The sequence below is a fragment of the Linepithema humile genome, chromosome 4 (assembly GCF_040581485.1).
Source record: "Linepithema humile isolate Giens D197 chromosome 4, Lhum_UNIL_v1.0, whole genome shotgun sequence".
NCBI classification, from domain to species: domain Eukaryota; kingdom Metazoa; phylum Arthropoda; class Insecta; order Hymenoptera; family Formicidae; genus Linepithema; species Linepithema humile.
The window spans coordinates 10,539,506-10,557,761 of record NC_090131.1 but is presented as its reverse complement, the minus strand read 5'-3'; the positions used below and the strand labels follow the sequence as shown (position 1 = coordinate 10,557,761).

Sequence of the window (18,256 nt, the reverse complement as noted above, 5' to 3'; positions counted from 1 at the left end):
TCTTTTTTAGAAAACTTTTTTATTTTCAACTTTTATAGTGATAGAAAAATTTATTTAATATCTGTTTAATAATTACAACTTGATAGACAGAAATTTTAATAATAAATATTTTTTTAATCTAACACTAATATAAGAAATACTCTCTTAGCTATTGTGACGTGACGTTTTTGGAGCGCCGTTACAAGGGCAACAGCCCGGCCAAGGGAGCAAAGAGTTCTGGAGTTGCTCCTCGCTTTGAGAGAACAATTCGCGAGACTCCATCCCTTTAGCTTGTATTATTTCATATTTCATTTCCGTTTTATGTTTTATTTGTCGATACCGTTAAATTAGTTTGTAAGGCGAGAATCCGAATGGACAGTATCGCGTGTATTGTGCTTCCGGACGAAGACGTCCGCATCGTCAGGAAGACCGGACGCCGGGGGATCATCAACGGGTGTTACATGCTAGTGACCCCGATGAAAAAAAGGTCCAGTATCACGTCGATCCCGCCATCTGAACCCGTTTCTAAGGGTTACTGTTATCTCATCGACAATCGTTTCACCGACACGATTTCATCGACACGCGTTTTGCCGACAATATTTACTCACCGACACGTTTAGATCATCGACAATCATTTCATCGACAATTATTTCACCGACACGCGTTTCGCCGACAATATTTACTCACCGACAAGCGACAATGTTTTCATCGACAATGTTTTCATCGACACCGAGAGAGTTTCACCGACAATATTTACATTTATGATGTCGACTTCTACGACGATCATTATTCACCTTATTCTATAGTACAGACGTGTACGTACATATTGAACGCTATGAATTCTGGACCGAGTCATAATGCTGCGGAACAAGACGTACAAATTATTTCATCTATTCGCGGGAAACCAAAAATTTGCACAATGGCTTTGTATATAATAAATCCAAAAACAGGGATACTTTATACTACTGAGTGTGCGAAAAAAAGGGCAAAAAAGGTAATAGTTGTAACTGTAGAAGAACAGCGAATACAAAGCTTGTTGATGGAGTGCACATTATTTGTTCTCACGACATTTCAAAACACAATCATGCTCCGGAAGCATCGCGATCTCAAGTAATAGAAGTTAGTAATAAAGTAAAAGAGTTAGCTAAACTTACAAACAAAAAACCATGTAAAATAGTTAGAAATGTAATCGTAGAAACACAAAAATCCATTCAGCCATATCTTGCTTTCAATGCCTTGAAGCAACAAATCCTACGTAAACGAAGGATTAATAAGCCTAAAGAGCCTCAAAGTATAGACGAAATTAATTTATCTGATGATCTGTATAAAACCTTAGATGGAAAACCATTTGTTAGAATAATAAAAAAAGAAGCAGAGAATAAAATATTATTAACTACAGACGACAATATTAAAACTCTAGCAAAAATAAAGACATGGTTCATGGATGGAACTTTTAAAATGGTTCCTAATTTCTTTAAACAATTATACACAATACATGGTCATATTGATAAGGAAAATTTATCTATGCCTTTAATTTATGCTTTATTGTCATCTAAAAGACAGGAAATCTATAAATTGTCAATAATTAGGGATGAGAGGCGAAAAGAGCCGTTGCAAGGTGTTCGTGCATAAAATCAAATTATATTATAGATATAAAATCCATTCAAAATCAAACGTTTCTGCCTATGTTAGGCCTTCTTCAGTGACATTTACCATAAATTACAAAATAAATACAATGTCTTGATAGTCGGAACATTAAAAATTAAATAAATAAACGCTACGAGCTACGCATTGATTTCTTCCTATTAATTAGAATCCAATGTGAAGATATAATTGGAACTGTAAAAATTATTGCCCGTGTAAATTAACATATGGTATTCTTTTATAAATTGTACAATGGTAACATAAAAACTGATACATACTTCTAATGGAAGAGCCAGAGATAGATTTTGTCCCATGATTCGCCTTCAACACTCATAATAAATATTACGTTAAAACTTAAAAACCGAAGTGTCAAAATCATAGGAATAAATGTGTCAACTTAGTCAAATGGTTGAAAAGGTAATGAGAACGGCAAATTATCCGCACAGAGTTGTGTGGAAACCCAAGGTGATGAAGTAAGGAGGGAGTTCAGATATTACCAAAAACAGAGAAAGATAGAGGAGAGGGGGGGGAGGGAAAAGAGGAAGGGAAAAAAGAGAGGAAAGGGGGGGGCAATAACCAAAGAGAGTAGAAGAGAGAGGAACAGAAATCAAATTGATGGGAATAAATTTAGTACTTGTAAATATGAACTAGGTAAAGATTCAGTGTCGCTCTATCTGTCAGCCCGAGTTATGATTAAATCCGGTAAAACTTTCTTTACGATACCTTTTGTAGATTCTGTAGCTAATGATTTTACCTCGATTGTTAGAAACAAGGAATTTAATTTGGCCTTTTCAATTCCTAAAAACCTAAAAAAATTCATCAAAACGGGGAAAGATAATTTAGATTTGTTGTCCCATTGTGATGTGATCTATAAGATCTCTTGTTTGGATTGTGAGGCTTCTTACGTAGGTCAGACAAAAAGAAAGTTGATCACAAGAATTAAGGAACATAGAACGGATATTAACAAAAAAAGTGGCTCTCCCTCTGTCATTTCCCGTCATAGATTAGAATCCACCCATGATTTTGATTGGAAGAATGTCCGCATATTAGATGAAGAACCGTCATATTCAAAAAGGCTCACTTCAGAAATGCTCTACATTAAAAGACAGAAGGAGGGGTTAAACAGACAGAGCGACACTGAATCTTTACCTAGTTCATATTTACAAGTACTAAATTTATTCCCATCAATTTGATTTCTGTTCCTCTCTCTCCTACTCTCTTTGGTTATTGCCCCCCCCTTTCCTTTCTTTTTTCCCTTCCTCTTTTTCCTCCCCCCCCCCCCTCTCCTCTATCTTTCTCTGTTTTTGGTAATATCTGAACTCCCTCCTTACTTCATCACCTTGGGTTTCCACACAATTCTGTGCGGATAATTTGCCGTTCTCATTACCTTTTCAACCATTTGACTAAGTTGACACATTTATTCCTATGATTTTGACACTTCAGTTTTTAAGTTTTAACGTAATATTTATTATGAGTGTTGAAGGCGAATCATGGGACAAAATCTATCTCTGGCTCTTCCATTAGAAGTATGTATCAGTTTTTATGTTACCATTGTACAATTTATAAAAGAATACCATATGTTAATTTACACGGGCAATAATTTTTACAGTTCCAATTATATCTTCACATTGGATTCTAATTAATAGGAAGAAATCAATGCGTAGCTCGTAGCGTTTATTTATTTAATTTTTAATGTTCCGACTATCAAGACATTGTATTTATTTTGTAATTTATGGTAAATGTCACTGAAGAAGGCCTAACATAGGCAGAAACGTTTGATTTTGAATGGATTTTATATCTATAATATAATTTGATTTTATGCACGAACACCTTGCAACGGCTCTTTTCGCCTCTCATCCCTAATTATTGTTAATTTTGGAGCCTATAACTAATTTTAAATTGTTCTATAAATTGTTATTGGACGAAATTTCAATTTTAGCTGCTACATTGGACATAACTTTATGCTCTGAATTTATACTCGTAGATTTCGAAATTGCAGTGATAAATGCAATCAAATCCATTTTCCCATCTACTACAATAAAAGGGTGTTTCTTTCACCTGTGTCAAACTATATAGGAAAATACAAAAGAATGGATTGGTAAATAAATATGGAACAGATGAATCATTTAGTGAACTAATACGAAGTATTCCATGTCTTGCATTCTTACAACCTACAGAAATTCCGAATACGTTCAATAATTTAAAAACTTTATTTCCCCCTGAAGCTAAACCTATATTTACTTGGTTCGATAAATATTATGTTAATAGTAGTATTAAACATAGAACTAATGGAAGACTAGTGATTCAGCAGCCACTTTTTCCACCCGATATGTGGTCAGTGCATGACAACGAATTGAACGGTTTTCAGCGAACCCAAAACTCTATGGAATCATGGCATCGACGTTGACAGTGCATAGTTAATCGCTATAACGTTTCATTATTTAAAATTATAAATGACATACAGAAAGAACAAGTTATAGTAGAAAATACACTTAAGCGGAAATTACATGGTGAACCACCAGCAAAAAAGAGAAGAAAAGATAGAGTCAAAGAGGAAAGAATACAAAGGATCTTAGAAAATCGTCAAACATATACAGAAATAAATTTTGTGAAGGCATTAGCACATAACTTGCATATGTAATAATTCAATTATGTTTACGTTGTCATTAAAATTATATTAAGTTAATTTATGTAATAATTTATGTTGTGTATTAATTATGTAATAACAAAGTAAGTCATATTGTTTATATTGTTATTAAAGTAATATTAATGTAATTTTTTTGTAATAATTTGTGTTATGCATTAAGTGCGTATTAATAACATAAAATGCTATATTGTTATAATTTCTGATGTTAATCATTAATAAAGAGCAGTATTATTTATACATACTAATTTATGTAGTAAAAATAAATGGAGGTAACGATTACAGTACTATTAACTTACATAATATATGTTATACATTTATTTGTTATTATAATTTGTTATTAATAATATTAATAAAGTGAAATTGTGAATACAACTTATGGTTTACAATATTATTTGCATCTTTATTTTTTGTACAAAAAAATAAATATGAGAAATAAATATGATCGGTGAAATAATTGTCGATGAAATGATTGTCGGTGATCTAAACGTGTCGGTGAGTAAATATTGTCGGCAAAACGCGTGTCGATGAAATCATGTCAGTGAAACGATTGTCGATAAAATAATTGTCGATGAGATAACAGTAACCCGTTTCTAATGTAATCTTGCTTCCAGCTGCAACGCCAGAGAACAAATAAGGCACGCATCGGAGGATCTCGCCCTGCTGCAGAAAGCGCCGAGAATCCTTAAGATACCACCGGAGGGACTGGAGTACGACCCGGCCAGCCTAACCAGCCCTGTCCGCGGATAACAGTTCTTACCGATCGGTTACCGACCGGCGGACCAGCAAGTTCTCAGAACCAAGAGGAAGCCGGGGCGCTCCGAGAGTATCATGGGCGGTTCTTGGAAACCCCTCTCAAAGAAATCGGGAAGATGCACGGAAAATCGGCGCGGGACGCGAAGGATCTGCAGCCCAAAATTTTGAGGAACACTGTTCGGTGTGCCGCAAAAGTGTGAGGACCAGCTCCAGAACTCAGCCCGACGTCGCCAAGGACCTCGAACTACTGTAAGCCACTTCCCGGGTAGCCGTAGAGTTCCGTCCGGTTATGGCTGGTAGCGTGAGTCCAAAAATCTGTGTATAATGTCTCTTACACGACTAACCCGCGAATTCGTTACCGTGAGCGCATTCTTGGGCGCTCAGTTACTGCATATCCAGCCGGCTCCGGATATCGCGTCAAAGTCTCTCTATCTTGCGCGGATTAATCACCAACAGTCTCTCTCTCTCGTTCGTTACCGTTTCCGTTACCGTTCCGTTTCGTTACCGAATTGCTGTATCGTCTTTCCGTTACCGTCTCTTCTTTTGGGTACCGTTTGTTTGATATCATTTTTATGATACCGTCTTTTACTACCGTTTTTTTTTGCGTTACCTCAATACTGAAAATTATCGCGATTCGATGTCTGCGGACGGATTTTGCGCGGAAACGTTCTCCGCGAGACGGCTGTTACTGCCACTTTAGCGTCTCCGCGAGAAACGAGGAAAATCCGCGAAAATAGCCGCTCCGCGACATAGCCTGTCTGGCCGTTAACTTACCGTTCGTTCAAACTGTGGCCTTCATCGGCCCTGTCGTGTTGTCAATATATGTAATCTCTATTTCGCCGAGTATCGTCGAGTCAGCTACCGTTTTTCATGATCGCGTCTCGAAGTTTCGTACACTCACCGAAATTTATTCTATGTTACCGATTTTGCGGGCGAACTGCCTTGCTATCGCCGTATTAGAACTATCTGCGCCGTACCGGCTCAGGCCTAATCAGATCTACTCATCTTTAACCTTGTCACTGAATTATCAAATATACATTATTGTTCAATACTAATTATTGAGTTGTCCTTGTGTTCGCCTCTCACTCCAGATTTTTGACGTAAAATAAAAGAACTGCGCCCCTCTGCCATAAACTGAGCGGGGAGCGGCCGGACATATCAAAAGAATTATTGAAGTTACCGATACCGCGGTGCGATTACACGCACCTGGCGCCCATTTCCGGTTACCGATTTCGTCGGGTTACCTCTGTTACCGCTGTTACCGAATCGAGCATTTACTGCCGATACCGCGTAAGTTACCTAACTCCTGAAGATCGTGGAGTACCGCGGGCTACCAACTTTCATTGGGCGTACTCCCTCGGATCTGGCGTGATTCCGAGGCTAGTTCATGTCGCACTATAAAATTTTTTCTTAAAAATAAATTTCTCAAGGTTAGCAAATAAAATTAATTACTTTAGAATTTGTCGACTGATATAAATTAATAGAAATATTTATATAGTATACACTAAAAAAAAAATTTTCTTAATTTTAGTAAATATATTTACTAAAATTAGATGTATTAATTTAAATAAATAATGTTTATAATATAAAACTTCTCAATTAGACTATAGTAAATAATGTATTAAAATTAGAAAATAATTTCTTGTTGAAAAATTTACTTAAATCAAATTCAGGTTTAGTATATTACAGTGCAATAGTTGTTGAAATGTAGTAAATGAATTTTTAAAATACTGAATCCAAATTTTTTAGTTTTAAAAACTGTGTTTTAATAAATATTTGTTTAAATTCATGTTTTTAAACTTTTAAAAATAATGAATAGTGCACTTATAAAAAAAAATATTTTCTTAGTACAATTTATTACATTTGAGAAAACATATGCTGGAATAAAGTTAATATATTCAATAACAAGAGAAAAAATATTTTATTTGGAACAAATAAGTTTTTAAATTTTTAAAACGCATTTTTTTACTAGTTGCTTTTCTTTCGTTTAAATGTTTTTCTGTATATTGTTTCGCAAGAATTTTAATGACTGCATTCAGTAGAAAAAGTAGCTCGATAAGCGGTTAGTCATTATTACTTGTGATTGAAATACTTGTAAATCTTTGATAGATTTAGGAAAATAAATCAATTAAAGCAATATCAAATCAAATAAATCAAAAACAATAATTATTAAGAGATAGAACTACTTTTTCTGTTCAAAATTTAAGTTAACATTTTTTCATTTTTATGTTCAAAATCAGTAAGTAGTAAAAAATAAAAGGTATAAGTTAGTACATAATAACTATATTGTATGTAGGAGTATAAAGTCTAGTAAGGCTTGTTTAGATATTTGGTAGGCGGTCGGAAAGAATAGAAGAGCAGTGGAGCTGTCGTGGAGCAGGTAGCTAAGTGCTAAGTTGTGGTACGAGGGATCCCGAGTTCAAAACCCGGTCGGCTCCTTGGTTTTTCGATGCCTACAAGTTTTCAGAAATGGGATTGAATCTGCTTGGCCCGAGGAAGGAGACAATGTTAAGATTATCTAGGTACAGTGAGGAAGCCTTGACTGGTAGGGAGCCCAAAGTGTGGGGATAGACAATTTCATCAATATTATTATAAAATCACTAATTTATAAAAAGTAAGATTTATATTTCAATAAATATTGACTATAATGTACAAAATAATTTTTACAATTAATGATTTTTTACTTAATAAAAAAAGCATTTTCTTGAAATAAATAAATATGATTAGAAAATTACTAATTAATAAAAAATAAAAATTATATTTCAATAATCATTGATTGTATTATACAAAATACTTGTTATAATTAATAAATAATTTCCTTTATAATGGAATTATGTTCTTCAAATAAATACATGTTATGGGCGTAATGCCTTAAGGATGTGTTCGATCTGGTGAGAGATTGAGAGAACCAATTTGTTAGAAAATATATAATTTATTTTCTTCGTCAGAAAAGGTGTATAAATTACAAATTATGTTTGAGTATTTTATTGCGCCAGAGGCGCTTTCTTGGTAAAAATGTAAGACCGAGAAATTAAAAGAAAAATTGACGGGTGCGGTAAGAAATTACCGGCCGCGTCTTGGTATATTGAACGGGTCCTAAATAGGACGGTTCGAAAGAAGATACTCGTTGCAATCCTTTCCCGGGTGTTGGAGGAACTCCGTTTGAAAAGTGGTCTGCCCTCTGACAACTGCTCTCTGAGCATGCCCTAGGCGGCGAGGTCTGTATAGCGACGGAGCGAGTCTCTGGTGTGCTTGGTGAAGTGACCGTATCGGCTCTTGGTACGACAGAGTGCTCTGTGTACCGAGGAGAGAGAGGCCTCCGAATTCGTATGTCCTCAGTAGCAAGAGTATCCCTTGGTGGCCGAGTCAGCCGGACACAGAACTCTAAGGGAATTAATTTCCACTGTAGAGTCTGTGGAGATGACGGCGGTGCTGGTGAGTCAGCGGGCCACTTGGATGAAGTGTGCGGCCGAAGCTGGGACTCTGTTTTTCTTTTACGTGCCTTCCTAGGCACTGTGAGAAAAACGGCGAGATAAATTTGCCTCTGGTTACGCTCTGCTATTACAGAGTTAAGACTCAAGTCAAGGGCCCTAGCAGAGAGCTCGCCTTGAAGCGAGTGAGTGAGTAAAAGCTTGCGACGAAGCTCTTTTATACTGCTTTGATCGATCCTCGATCGCGAGAAAGCCTTACACCGCCTGCGCAACCTGGTGGTGTATCTGCAGGCTCATAACTCGGCAGAGGCCCTGCGGCGCGTAGCGGCGCCGCGGCGTACTAGGCCGCTTCAGTGCAGCGGTGTGGCGGTGAGCCGCACATGTATTTTCTTATTTAAAAAAAATGCGTTCACAGTTGTATGCAAACTAACGATTTACTAAAATTAAGGAAATTTTCTTTTTTTTAGTATATTTTTTTCTCAGTGTAGAATAGAATAAAAAATTAGTAATAGCTTTATACAAATCAGTAATAGCTTTATACAATAAATAACTTAATCGATACAAATATAGGTTTGAATTATTGACCAATAATCGTCATGTACAAATATCTGGATATAATATTTCAAATATGTTCTAAATTAATGGTTCTAAATTAGTAGGTAAATTAGTAGGTATTTATCACGTTCATATAAGTGTGTATACGCATGTATATGGTATTGTATATACCGTATACACTGTATATACCGTATACAATACGATGTACAGATCTGTCAAACTTTGGAAAGATTATATTCTTTAATAACTTTACATCCATTTTTTTTAACAAATATATAAACAATTTTGTGCTTATATTTTTTGCAATGAATGATTGGAATAAGTGGAGATTGAATTTTGGAAAACTGACACATATATTACGTCGTGAATCAATTCCTTGTATGCAACATGTAATAAATAAATGATATTGCACTGACAAAGCAAATTGATCACTGATATTCCTGTAGACTTCTATTATTGATATTAGAACGATGCTAAAGAATTTGTTCCGTCTTTCTATCAAAATCGATCGATAATTTTTTCGCGTCTTTTTATTTTCTTTCTCTTTATAAGTTTCTTTTATTAATTTTAATAAAATTATTTTGTGTAAAGGAAATGTAGCGCTATTATTTCCACACTACCTTGCGGTAGATAGCATGGTGCGTTTTTTTAAAAGTAATTTCTTCTGTAGACCTAATTTACTCTCATAATTAATGCAGAAACTGTTCGAAGTGGCTTCCTTGTTCTTCACAATGCACAATTTTGTCCTTCGTATAATATTGCGTCATTTCCGACGTAATAGTATTGAAAGTCGTGAGAATTTCTCCATGTACTTCATTTTCTGTACCATCACGCCGATGCTTAACCAAATTATTAATCCCCATATAAAAAAGTCGAGAACATTAAGATCTAGCGACTGTGGCGGCCAACTGATTGGGCCACCTCGATCCATCCACTTTTTCGGAAAACACTCCAGTCAGCACAGAAGATCCCCTAAATGTTATTATATATAGGACATCCGTACTTGAAAGTACGTCTATTGAATCTTGTGTATATACATAGTACATAGTCCAGAAACGTATATACGTGAATTAGATGTCCATAGTACATCTTATGTACATACACATATGAATATACGTAAAAGTTTCAAAAACTTATATACGTAAGATATACAAAAATGAATATACGCATATTGGATGTCCATAGCACATCTAATATACATACGCATTTGATATGTGCAGTACTTCCAGAAACGTATATACATAGGATATACAAAATCGAATATACAAATAGTGGGCATCCGTAATATGCCTTATGTACATACACATATGGAAATACGTAAAAAATCCAAAAACGCACCTACATACAATATACGAAAACGGACATACAAATATTAAATATCTATAGTCATCCTATGTACATACGTAATGGATATTCGTAGTAGCTCCAAAAACGTGTAGACATAAGATATACAAAAACGGATATACAAATATTGAATGTCTATAATATCCCACACAGCATGTAATATTGCAGCAATATTACAGCAATATTACAATATCGCAGTAATATACAGCGATATTGTAATATTAGGTTTGTTCTTTATTGCTGCACTGAGTTCACACTGCACTGAACTGAATTGAAATAATGCAAGCGGCAGTGATGCGACATTTCCCACCGCGGTCCTGGTTCCGCTGCCTCACACAACCTCACAGAAGCGCTATGTCATGTATCCGTGTGAGTTCGGCCGTTCAACTAATGGAAAAGAGCGAACGTCTCCCTTCTACCGAGGCTCGGTGACCGAGCCGACACAACAGACGATAAATGCATGCTACTTGCATGTTAAAAGCAAGCGTTTCTGATTTAGAAAAGAAATTCTGAAGCGAGTGGCTGGAATATTAGAGATCACCTGTTCGAGACCTGCTTCGTGCAACTTTCTTTTCTTTTTTCCGCATTTGTTTCTAACATAGTAAATTATCACATATTTTTTTGCCCAAAAAAATAATATTTTCTATTTATTAATAATATTCACATATGTTAAACTAACAATTTTAAAAATAATACAGATCTGCTATTGTCAATAGAAAAATGAAAAGTTATTTTACAATGTTGCAACAAAGTGCTAATTTAATATATGCGAATATTTTTAATAAAGATAAAATAATTTTTTTTAGCTAAAAACATTATCTAATAATTTACTTAAAACAAATATCGAAAAAGGAAAAAAGTTACAAAATCACAGTTTTTAAACACGAGATTTTTAATATTCTTGCCATTTGCCTTACTCGTTTAGCCATGCTTGCTATTTTACATTTGTCAACATGAAAGATTACACACCTGCAAAGCTTTTAATTATTTATTTTAAACTACTGCATATTAGCAAGAATTACTGCAGTAACTACATATACATGTACTGTGGAGATTAGTGGAGGAACACAGTAACATATTAAAAATGCAATCAAATAAATGTAAGATTAGTAATTTTATTAGTATTATTAATAAGTAGTGGTCTTCCGTACCACCTTTGAGGTTCCACTTATGGCGCGTTCGATTTTTTTTTAAGTGGATCGTCGTTTGGAGCCCTATTGTACCACTTTTTTACACCTGTTATTTACAGGTTAAAATAATTTACAGTAGTTGACACTGTATCTTTGTATCTATATACTTACTGTACTTCGTATACTCACTGTACTTGTACTTTTGCGCGTTGCGCGTATATTGGCGAGTTGAGAAAATTACTTACTTTATAATTTTCTATGAATACAAAATATATTTTGTATTTATAGAAAGGGAAAAATATATTTTGTATTTATTATGCCTGTAATGCTATCAAAAGTAATGAGAAATACAAGGTGTCTCATTTTAAATGACACCTCAGAAACACCACGTTAAATAAAAAAATGTTTCAAATAATAGTTGTAAGGTTTGTAGGGAAAAAATGATAGGGATATTAGTTTAATCTTGGGTGGAAGCGCTTCTAAAATTTGAAAGTTTTTGTATAAATAAAATCATAATTTGCAAAAATAATTTTTTATTTTTTAATAAAACGTACAGTTTTTATACACAATATTTTTATACACAATATTTTTTTGGCCACCTCGGCTTCCTCGGCCCCCTCGGCTTCCTCGGCCACCTCGGCCACCACGGCCCCCTTGACCCCCTCGACCCCCTCGGCCGCCACGGCCACCACGGCCTCCTCGGCTCCCTCGGCCATTTCGGCTATCCTGGCCACCTCGATCACCCTGGTCAGTGATTATCTCGCCTTGTTCTTTGTTTGTATCTGAAAAATAAACATAAGTAATTAAAAAGTGCTAAATTGTATTGCCGAAAAGTGCTAAATAAATATTGCCGATTATTATTACACAATAAATTATTGTTCAAATTATTATTATAGAACAGAAAAATTAATTTCAATGAATCTAATTTAAACATTTTTAGTACAAATAGACAAATACCTTTTTCATTTTGTTGTCCTTCAAATATTTTTCCATTTTAATATTGCTGCTGCTGCTACTGCAAGTATAACAATTGATACTGCAGCTGCTGTTGATTGGAGATCAATTGCTTTAATTGTTGCTGCTGTGCAGCGACTTTTTGTTCCAAATCTTCTGCAAAAATAAAAAGAATAAATATATAAATAAAATAAAAATAAAAATAAAAATAAAAGTAAAGTTAAATTATATAAATTCTCGACCGTTCAAAATTTATCGAAAAATTTTAACACACTTTTTCCGTCTGTTTCAAAGTTTTGCGTTTACTCACTCGCGTTTACGTCTTGCGGTCGACTCTGTACACATCAATAATATATAATGCCTAATATCATAACACGTTGTTCACTTTTTAATTGTTACCGTCGGTTATGGTCGATTGAAAATTTTGGTTCTTATACAGCGTGTGTCAAAAGTTCCGAGACGGCTGGATAATTTGAAAAATACGCATCACAGAAGAAAATGACCTCAACAAAAGTTGTAGGATTTTTCTCGGGCAATCCGATGGTGACCTTAGATTTGGCCTTGCCCGTGACCTTCAAGGTCATTTGAAGGTCAAATTGAATTTTTTAAATAGAAACCCATGATTTTAATTTCAAAATCTAATAGCTGGTGTCAAGAGCTTTTCAAAACACTATAATGAAGTTATTTTTTATTAAGTACTTTTTGAGTTATGAGGCTTGAAAGTTACAGCATTTTGACATAAAATACAAAATATCTTGTAAAACATTCAATTTTTTGAAATCTTACCTTAATACTTTTATGCATAAAATAATGAGACAAATCAATTGGTATAAAGAAAACACATAGTTGCTTTCAAGAAAAAATCTGTAATTTGCAACATGCAACTGCATACTTTTTTAAAAAACCAATGTGTTTTCTTTATACCAATTGATTCGTCTCATTATTTTGTGCATAAAAGTATTAAGGTAAGATTTCCGAAAATTGAATGTTTTACAAGATATTTTGTATTTTATGTCAAAATGCTGTAACTTTCAAGCCTCATAACTCGAAAAGTACTTAATAAAAAATAACTTAATTATAGTGTTTTGAAAAGCTCTTGACACCAGCTATTAGATTTTGAAATCAAAAATAGGGATTTCTATTTAAAAAATTTGATTTAACCTTGAAATGACCTTGAAGGTCACGGGCAAGGCCAAATCTAAGGTCACCATCGGATTGCCCGAGAAAAATCCTACAACTTTTGTCAAGGTCATTTTCCTCTGTGATGCGTATTTTTCAAATTATCCAGCCGTCCCGGAACTTTTGACACACGTTGTATATACAGGGTGTCAATTAAGTCCCGGGACGGCTGAATATTTTCTTATGTAAGGTATTTTTGAAAAAAGTCAAGGTCATTTTTGAAGAAATTTTCAACGAGGAATTCAACGGTGACCTTCAATTTGACCTTGAGCTTGAAGGTTCAAGGTTATTTCAAGGTTAGATTAGGTTTCTTAAATAGAAACCCCCTTTTTTGACACCGGCAATCGAAAGAGCGAGAAATTTTACGTTTAGATATGTACTAAGTCATAGGTAGTGTTTAATCTTGAGGGTCACTCTAAGGTTATTTAAACTCGAGCAAGGTCTGGATATTTTTTGGAATAGATGGTTTTCAGTTTTTTTTTTAACGACCAAAACTAATAACTTTAACAAGGCGTATTTAGTAGTGACCTAGAGCATGGCATTGAAGATGACGTTCAAGGTTGTTTCAAGGTCAACTTTTTTTATTTGCTTTTAGCATTACCCAGGAATAACGACGTGGACGTAGTAAAATCTATTCCCTTTGGGGTGCTTAATTAGCGTGAGTCTCCTTGCGTCTCACGTCCGGGGTGCTTGATTAGCGTGAGTCCCCTTGCCTCTCACGTCCGGGGTGCTTAATTAGCGTGAGTCCCCTCGCCTCTCACGTCCGGGGTGCTTGATTAGCGTGAGTCCCCTTGCCTCTCACGTCCGGGGTGCTTGATTAGCGTGTTTTTTTTCAAGATTTGAAGTTTAGCGCAGATGTTCAAACTGCAAACCTTGAGCTTCTTGACAAAAAGCTATGCGGCTGTAAAAATGAGATACAGCATTACGAATCATCACTCTATCAATTAAAGCGGCCTCTTGCATAATCCGATTCCGCAGTTCATCTAAGTTTTGTGGTTGAGTGGCGTATACTTTACTCTTTAAGTAACCCCAAAGAAAATAAACAAGAGGCGTCAGATCAGGGGATCTAGCAGGCTACTCAATTTCATCTCTTCTTCCAATCCACTTATGAGGAAACTGAGTATCTAAATACGCTCGAACGTCCCTACTGTAATGAGCGGCTGCTCCGTCCTGCTGAAAACATGTATCATCATAATTATTACCTGCTATTTCTCTTATTCTTGGCATAATTTGATTTCTGAGCAGCTGTTCATACATACCGGCATTGAGATTACCATCAATAAAAAAAGGGCCTATAAGTGTATCATTTAAGATGCCAGCCCAAACATTTAGCTTTTGTGGATATTGTGTGTGACTGTCCAACATCCAAGCAGGATTTGTTTCGGACCAGTATCTGCAATTGTGTCTATTCACTTCACCTTTTAAAGTGAAAGTAGCTTCATCTGAAAAAACTATATTGTACAAAAAAAGAGGATCTTCATCGATTCTGTTCATCATCGTTTCGCTAAATTTGATCCGACGATCAGGATCATCTTCATTAAGCTCCTGTACCAAATGAATCTTGTAAGGATGAAAATGTATGCTTTTCAAAACTTTACGTACTGTTTCATGAGAAGCGTTATGCTTATTACCGGCTCTACGTAGACTAAGATGCGGGTTTTCAACAAATGCTTGAGCAATTTCAATCTGTTTCTCCTCAGATGCTACAGATTTTGGCCGACCACTTCTCTCAAAATCCTTGACAGTCCCATTATCCATAAAGCGCCGTACAGTCCTTTCGACTGTAGATTTTGAGACAGGACTTAACCCGTCTCCATTACGAAAAGTGCGATTAAATAGCACCCGAACTTTATTATAAGATCGCACTCGATCTCCCCAACCACGTATCACTAATAGAGATACCCTCTCTTGTTCCGAAAGTTTAGCATACGCCATAATGTTTTCTTGAGATTAAGGTAATACGTAAATCGTATGTATGTATTTACGTAAATTTAGTTTTGATTCGTAAATTCGTATAAGATAGAAAAATGGCGACAGAGATTCATCCGCAAATAATAAAATGAAACCTATCATTTAGAATGACAAACGACTTCTATAAAAAGAAATATTTGTAAAGAAAAATAAGAATTAAATCAAATAACTTTTACTTTACGACGTAAACGCTCCCAATCAATAAAAAAATGAGTTAGCATTATGTTAAACAACCTGGGCAAAATCCCGAGTTAACTCGTCCAAACGAAGTTGTCACCGTATGCACAGTGGCGAGTTTACTCGTCATAACACGTATTTGTATGTACGATAACTGTTGGTGTATTGTCATCTACCACCATTCAACTACGATTTACGATTTACACACGACATTAAACATTATGGCGTATGCTAAACTTTCGGAACAAGAGAGGGTATCTCTATTAATGATGCGTGGTTGGGGAGATCGAGTGCGATCTTATAATAAAGTTTGGGTGCTATTTAATCGCACTTTTCGTAATGGAGACGGGTTAAGTCCTGTCTCAAAATCTACAGTCGAAAGGACTGTACGGCGCTTTATGGATAATGGGACTGTCAAGGACCTTGAGAGAAATGGTCGGCCAAAATCTGTAGCATCTGAGGAGAAACAGATTGAAATTGCTCAAGCATTTGTTGAAAACCCGCATCTTAGTCTACGTAGAGCCGGTAATGAGCATGACGCTTCTCATGAAACAGTACGTAAAGTTTTGAAAAGCATACATTTTCATCCTTACAAGATTCATTTGGTACAGGAGCTTAATGAAGATAATCCTGATCGTCGGATCGAATTTAGCGAAACGATGATGAACAGAATCGATGAAGATCCTCTTTTTTTGTACAATATAGTTTTTTCAGATGAAGCTACTTTCACTTTAAAAGGTGAAGTGAATAGACACAATTGCAGATACTGGTCCGAAACAAATCCTGCTTGGATGTTGGACAGTCACACACAATATCCACAAAAGCTAAATGTTTGGGCTGGCATCTTAAATGATACACTTATAGGCCCTTTTTTTATTGATGGTAATCTCAATGCCGGTATGTATGAACAGCTGCTCAGAAATCAAATTATGCCAAGAATAAGAGAAATAGCAGGTAATAATTATGATGATACATGTTTTCAGCAGGACGGAGCAGCCGCTCATTACAGTAGGAACGTTCGAGCGTATTTAGATACTCAGTTTCCTCATAAGTGGATTGGAAGAAGAGATGAAATTGAGTAGCCTGCTAGATCCCCTGATCTGACGCCTCTTGTTTATTTTCTTTGGGGTTACTTAAAGAGTAAAGTATACGCCACTCAACCACAAAACTTAGATGAACTGCGGAATCGGATTATGCAAGAGGCCGCTTTAATTGATAGAGTGATGATTCGTAATGCTGTATCTCATTTTTACAGCCGCATAGCTTTTTGTCAAGAAGCTCAAGGTTTGCAGTTTGAACATCTGCGCTAAACTTCGAATCTTGAAAAAAAACACGCTAATCAAGCACCCCGGACGTGAGAGGCAAGGGGACTCACGCTAATTAAGCACCCCGGACGTGAGAGGCAAGGGGACTCACGCTAATCAAGCACCCCGGACGTGAGACGCAAGGAGACTCACGCTAATTAAGCACCCCAAAGGGAATAGATTTTACTACGTCCACGTCGTTATTCCTGGGTAATGCTAAAAGCAAATAAAAAAAGTTGACCTTGAAACAACCTTGAAGGTCATCTTCAATGCCATGCTCTAAGTCACTACTAAATACGCCTTGTTAAAGTTATTAGTTTTGGTCGTTAAAAAAAAAACTGAAAACCATCTATTCCAAAAGATATCCAGACCTTGCTCGAGTTTAAATGACCTTAGAGTGACCCTCAAGATCAAACACTACCTATGACTTAGTACATATCTAAACGTAAAATTTCCCGCTTTTTCGATTGCCGGTGTCAAAAAAGGGGGTTTCTATTTAAAAAACCTAACCTAATCTTGAAATGACCTTGAAGGTCAAGCTCAAGGTCAAATTGAAGGTCACCGTTGAATTCCTCGTTGAAAATTACTTCAGAAATGACCTTGACCTTTTTCAAAAATACCTTACATGAGAAAATATTCAGCCGTCCCGGGACTTAATTGACACCCTGTATATATATATATATAGGACATTTCATATCAAACCGATCACCCTACCTACACAAAAATTGATTTGACCGATGTAGACGTATAAGGTCTCAAAATGTTCGTCTGTTAAAAGGCTTTCAAAAGAAAAGTGGCGTTTTGAGAAATTCAATATGGCGGATCAAATATGGCGCCTACAAAGTTCACTTTTTATGATTAATTTAGGAAAAAACATTGACAAAGGTTTCAAAAATAAGGGAATATATCCCCAATGTATATATTAGACTGTTTTTGGGTCCGCTGATTACGAATCTATCATCGAAAATACGAAATTCGAAATGGCGGATCCAATATGGTGAACATAAAACCCATATAACAGTACCATAACAATTTCAGGTCACTTGAAGGTTAGGGTCCTGGGGTTTTGGGGATCTCTGATAACAAATTTGCCATTGGAGTTTTGAAATTTAAAATGGCGGAACTAATATGGCGGACGAGGAACCTCAACTATCTTTCTTTGCGGCAAAGAACGATTACAGATCACTT

The 18,256-nt window shown here is 35.6% G+C and overlaps 1 pseudogene; it reads left to right on the top strand.

Moving 5' to 3' along the window:
• The first annotated feature begins 21 nt into the window (after positions 1 to 21).
• On the top strand, positions 22 to 6,135 carry LOC136999336 (uncharacterized; annotated as a pseudogene).
• Positions 6,136 to 18,256: the final 12,121 nt, after the last annotated feature.